The sequence below is a fragment of the Ovis canadensis genome, chromosome 5 (genome assembly GCF_042477335.2).
Source record: "Ovis canadensis isolate MfBH-ARS-UI-01 breed Bighorn chromosome 5, ARS-UI_OviCan_v2, whole genome shotgun sequence".
NCBI lineage: Eukaryota > Metazoa > Chordata > Mammalia > Artiodactyla > Bovidae > Ovis > Ovis canadensis.
In genome coordinates this window covers 16,061,309-16,067,649 of record NC_091249.1, presented here as the reverse complement: position 1 = coordinate 16,067,649, position 6,341 = coordinate 16,061,309, and positions in this window count along the sequence as shown.

Below are 6,341 nucleotides of genomic sequence, written 5' to 3'. Positions count from 1 at the left end.
TAAGAGTCCACGCTCCCAATGTTGGGGGCCTGGGTTCAATCCTTTGTCAGGGAACTAGATCCTGCATGCTCCAATAAAGTTCAAAGATATCCCAGGTGCCTGAACTGAGACTGAAACAGCCAAATAAATAAATAACAAAACAAAACACTATTGGGACAATTGGCAACATCAGGTTAAGGTGTTATTGATGAGATAACGATACTGACCTTTTAAAAATTGAGATATAATCAGCAGATGAATGGATAAGAAAGCTGTGGTACATATACACAATGGAGTATTACTCAGCCGTTAAAAAGAATTCATTTGAATCAGTTCTGATGAGATGGATGAAACTGGAGCCGATTATACAGAGTGAAGTAAGCCAGAAAGAAAAACACCAATACAGTATACTGACACATATATATGGAATTTAGGAAGATGGCAATAACGACCCTGTATGCAAGACAGGAAAAGAGACACAGATGTGTATAACGGACTTTTGGACTCAGAGGGAGAGGGAGAGGGTGGGATGATTTGGGAGAATGGGAATTCTAACATGTATACTATCATGTAAGAATTGAATCACCAGTCCATGTCTGACGTAGGGTGCAGCATGTTTGGGGCTGGTGCATGGGGATGACCCAGAGAGATGTTGTGGGGAGGGAGGTGGGAGGGGGGGTCATGTTTGGGAACGCATGTAAGAATTAAAGATTTTAAAATTAAAAATAATAATAATAATAATAATAAATAATAATAATAATAATAAAAAGGATGTTTGAAAGGAAATATGCTCAAAAATAAAAATACAATAGTTATATCTTCATAGAAAAAAAATAAAAAAAAATAAAAATTGAGATATAATTGACATAACATTATATTAGTTTCAAGTGTAACAACATAATGATTTAATATTTGTGTATATTGACAACTGTTGCTGTTGTTCTTGTTCCGTCACCAAATTGTGTCCAACTTTTTGTGACCTCCTGGGCAATAGCCTGCCAGGCTCCTCTATACATGGGGATTTCCAGGTAAGAATCTTAAAGTGGGTTGCCATTTCCTCTCCAGGGGGTCTTCCTGCACCACAAGCATCAAACCTGCATCTCCCACAATGACAGGTGGATTCTTTACCCCTGAGCCACCAGGGAAGCCGATTGCCCTAATGTTAATTTTCTGATTTTGCTCATTGTACTCTAGCTGTACAAGAGAATGTTCATACACACAGAAGTATTGATGAACAAAGAGCTATTTTGTTTGCAAATTATCCTCAAATGGCTCAGAAGGATAATATGTGTGTGTGTGTGTGTGTGTGTGTGTATGTCTCTGTGTGTGTCTGTGGGTACACAGAGAGAGAGACCAGAGACAGATAAATATAGTAAAACAATGGAAACCTGGGTTAAGGCTGTATTGAAATTCTTTATATTCTTCTTTGCAAGCTTTAAGTATAAAATTATGTAAAAAAAAAAAGTTTTGGGGCAAAAATGCAACCCCAATCTGACATAAAAAACAATTCCAAGTGGATTAGAGATGTCAGTGTGAAAGTTATCAAACTTTGACAATAAGGAAGGTAGGAGAATGGGCCTCCCTGGGGGCTGAGTGGTAAAGAACCCGCCTGCCGATGCAGGAGACATGGGTTTGATCCCTGGGTTGGGAAGATCCCCTGGAGAAAGAAAGAGCAACCCACTCCAGTACTCTTGCCTGGAGAATCCCACGGACAGGGAAGCATGGCAGGCTACAGTGCATGGGGACACAAAGGAGTCGGACACGACTGAGCGACTGAAGAGCCTGAGGGTGCGCGCTAGGACCCCTGCTGGGGCTCGCCGGGGACACGCCACATCTCTGGGGCTCGCCGGGGACACGCCACATCTCTGGGGCTCGCCGGGGACACGCCACATCTCTGGGGCTCGCCGGGGACACGCCACATCTCTGGGGCTCGCCGGGGACACGCCACATCTCTGGGGCTCGCCGGGGACACGCCACATCTCTGGGGCTCGCCGGGGACACGCCACATCTCTGGGGCTCGCCGGGGACACGCCACATCTCTGGGGCTCGCCGGGGACACGCCACATCTCTGGGGCTCGCCGGGGACACGCCACATCTCTGGGGCTCGCCGGGGACATGCCACATCTGTGTCCACTGCAGACCCTGTAGTCCCAGGGACCTGCAGAGTCTCGCGGGCCAAGCAGCATCTGCTCGCCCTGCCGCAAAGGCCTTTCCCTCCTATGGCCCTGTTCACAGCTGACAGCCTTCTGCGTTACCTGGTGTGTGTGTCTCTGCAGGGTCCCCGGGTATGGAATATGCCGCCTCCAAGACCCAGGTTTTCTCTTCCTTTCATCATGCATCATGATAGGAGGTGCAAAGTGCAATGGCCTGTATTTAGCTCCAAGGGGATGTCTGAGATGCCACTGCCTGGTGACCTCGCCAAGGGGACAAGCCCCCGACCCTCTGGAGTGCCTGCGTCTTACCAAAGCCTTGATGTACTCAACGCTTCCTGCTCACCAGGTCAATTCACACCATGTCATCAATATAAGGACTCGCAACTCAAGCTGCCAAGAGTCCCTTGTCAGTGGAGACACACAGAATTCGCTTAATTTTCCCAGCAATGATGACAAACACAAGTGGAAAGCTGCCACCTGGGAAACTCATAAGAGACTCAGCATCAAGGTTTTTGTTGGCAGCAGGTCAAGCAGGTGCCCTCTGCTGGCATGTACTAAGATTCCAGGCTCCAAAAAGAAAGCAGGTGTTCAACACAAACCCAAACAATTTTGACACAGTGAGCCATTTTTATCAGGGGTGGGAACCCTCCCCAAATCTAAGTTCCCAGATGCTTTGCAAGCAGGTTGCAAGGACATCAGTCTCAGGACTGTTAGCTATTTCTCATACACTGCCAACCACCTCATGCGACCACGCTGATGAAGCATGCAGGAACCAGGGAATTGACCCAGTGGTTCATGTGAAAAAGACCTGGGCTGGGACTCTATTTGGGAAGCCAGAGTATGCTTGGATTGTCACCTGACTCCTAGGTTGCCCCGCATGCTCCAAGAAGGAAGTCAGTGATGGTGCTTTGGGTCCCTGGATGTCAGTGTTAAATCAGCTCTGTGTCCCACCCTCCTCAAAGACCCAGGAGTACGTATCCCTCTTTCCTTAGAGCATGCCATTTACCAAGGCAACGACGGATGCTCTAGTGATGGGGGCGTAAGCGTTGCTCAAAAGCTTCTGCAGTCTGCAACGGGGGAAAGGAAGTGACATTATAGAACTGGGTTCCATGGGAAAGACAGAAATGATAAGAGTCAGAAATACCAGAGGCTAGAAATTCAGAAATTTTAAAATAAATGCTTAATTGAAAAAAAAGAAATGAAAGAGGTTAGATGGCAGCACAGAACTGTCGGGAACCAAGCGTCACTGATGACCTTGATGGTCAGCAAGATCAGGATGCTGGGATGGGAGGGGCAGCTCCCAGAGCAATGTTCCTAGTGGCGGAAGAGACGGACTGCTGGACAGCTGCAGCCAGACAGACGGACAAGCAGAAAGCCAGGTTAGCTGCCCCAGGGAAATTCATAATCCCTTATCCCGTTTCCAGACCTTAATTAGTTCTCAGACCCAGAACCTACTGACTGAGGTCAAGGCCAGGCCCCTGGTGAAAACTGCAATGCCTGGTCAGTGTTTCCTCCATTCTTCCCGAAAGGGGTCTACCCAGTTTACCCAGGTAAATGTTCTTGCTATCAAGATGGGAAAGCTTTTTTAAAAAAAATATAATTGACTTATAGTGATTCAATAGCGATCCAATATCTTTATAAACATTCCATGCGATCCCACGAGAGTTCTTTATATAATCTGGTTACAGGTCCTTCATCAAACATAGGTTTGCAAATATTTTCCCTGAGTCTATGGATTGCCTTTTAATTTTAGTAGTATGTTTGAGCAAAAATTTTAAATTTTGATGTAGTTTAATTCAGTCCTTTCCCCTTATGGGTCACTGGTGTTTGTTCTAAGAAACTTTTGCCTAAGCCGAGGTTGCAAATTCTTTCTCCTGTGTTTTCTTCAAGAAACTGTTATTGCTTTAGACTTTACAATTCGAAGTATGACCCATTTTGATCTACTTCTCAGATATGTGTGAGATAAGAATGCAAGGCTGTTTACACACCTCTGTATGTCCTCTGTCCCGGCAGCGTTTGTTGAAAAGGCTAGCCCTCTGACACGTCTGATGAAGGACTATTACCCCAAGGGCACCAAGAACTTGAAATGCAGCAACAAGAAACCAACTCAATTTTTTTAAAAAAGGTCAAAGGCCTTGACACACACCCCACCGGAGGGCATACAGATGGCGAATAAGCACGTGAAGAGTGTTCCACATGACATGTCATCAGGGAATGCAAATCAAAATGACAAGATACCACTGCAGATCCTCTGGACTGGCCAAAATCCAGTGCTGACACCACTGAATACCAGGTAAGATGTGGAGCAACAGGAGCTCTAGCCCATTGCTGGTGGGGGTGCAGCCGCTTCGAGAACAGCCGGCTGGTTTCTGACTAAACTAAACAGACTCTTATCATACGATCCCGCCGTCACAGTCTTTGGTGTTTACCAAAATGAGCTGAGAACTTACATCCACGCAAAGACCTGCACACAGAATAGATGCCTACAGCAGCTTCATTCATAGCTGCTGAAACCCGAAGACGACCAAGCTGTCCTTCAGTAGTGAACGGATAAATAAACTGGCACACCCAGACGGTGGGATATGATTCAGCACTGAAAAGAAGTGAGCTATTAAGTCATGGAAAGACATGGAGGAGCTTTAAATGCACACTACTGAGAGAACCCCATCTGAAAAGGCTACGGTGCTTCCAACCACATGGCATGGAGAAGATAAAACTGTAGAGCTGGTGGAAAGTTCCATGGTTTCCAGGGGGAGAACAGAAAGGCAGCCAGGCCACCTGGGTAGCCACTCACTTGCTCATTCACGCTTAGTTATGTTTCTCTGAGCATCTACTTCACATGGGCAGGGCTTGGGGACCAGGCAGAGGAGAGTCATCTCCTCCCAGGTACTCCTACAAGGGTAGAGAGACGGAAATCCAACAAGGAAGACAGAGAGGGACAGGGTTGCCAGGGAAGGGTGCTCAGAGACCCTGGGGCTGCGTAAGGGACCCCAGGTGCCCAAACAGAATCACGCTGAGAAGGGCCAAGTTCAGAGCCATGAACTGTGAGCCGTGGATCCCAGTGTAGAGCATGAGCTGGGAACAAGGGGACCAAGTCAAGAGCAAGACATGACGCTATCCTGAATGTTATTTCTCTGTGCGTAAAGCTTAGGGTTGTGGTAAGAACTGTGGGCACACATCACTTCTGTGGCATTCTTGCCCAAATGAATAACCTCAGTCTAATCAGGTAAAGACATCAGAAAATCCAAACTGAGGGTCATCTACAAAAGAACTCACATTCCACAGCAGTGCTGACATGGTAAAAGATGAAGACACACTGAGGACCCATCCCGATGGCTCAGACTGGAGGACACATGATCCTGGTCCAGAAAAAGGATGTTATGGAACGACACGCTGAAATGCAGATAAGGTCTGTAGATTAACTGTCAGTCTTAGATCAATGTTAGTCTCCTGGATTTAATCACAGTACCATTGTTATGTAATGGGATAACTTTTGAAGAAGCTAGGGGAAGGGTTTAAATCGTCCTTTGCACTATTTTTTTTCATGCTTTGGCCAAGCTGCTCACCGTGTGGGGTATTCATTCCCTCACCAGGGATGGAACCTGCACCCCCTGTGGTGGAACTGTGGCCCACCTGGGAAGCTCTTCTCTTTGTACTGTTTTTTAAAAGCAATTTTAGTGAGGTATAATTTACATACCATAACATTCACCCATCTTAAGTGTGAAATTCAGTGCTTTTTGGTAAATTTACTGACTTGTTCAAACTTCACCACAGTTCAGTTTTAGAACATTTTCATCATCTGTGTGGATCACAACAAACTGTGGAAAATTCTTAAAGATACGAGAATACCAGACCACCTTACCTGTCTCCTGTATGTGGGTCAAGAAGCAGCTGTTAGAACCTTACATGGAACCACTGACTGGTTCAAAAATGGGAAAGGAGTAGGACACAGGTGTATATTTTTATCCTGCTTATTTAACTTCTATCCAGATTGCATTGTGCAAAATGCTGGATTGGATGGGATCAAGATTGCTGGGAAAAGTATTAACTTCATATATGCAGGTGATACCACTCTAATGGCAGAAAGCAAAGAGGAACTCAAGACCTCTTGATGAGGGTAAAAGAGGAAAGAAAAAGCTGGCTTAAAGCTCAACATAAAAAAACACAAACAACTAAGATCATGGCATCTGGTCACACAACTTCATGGCA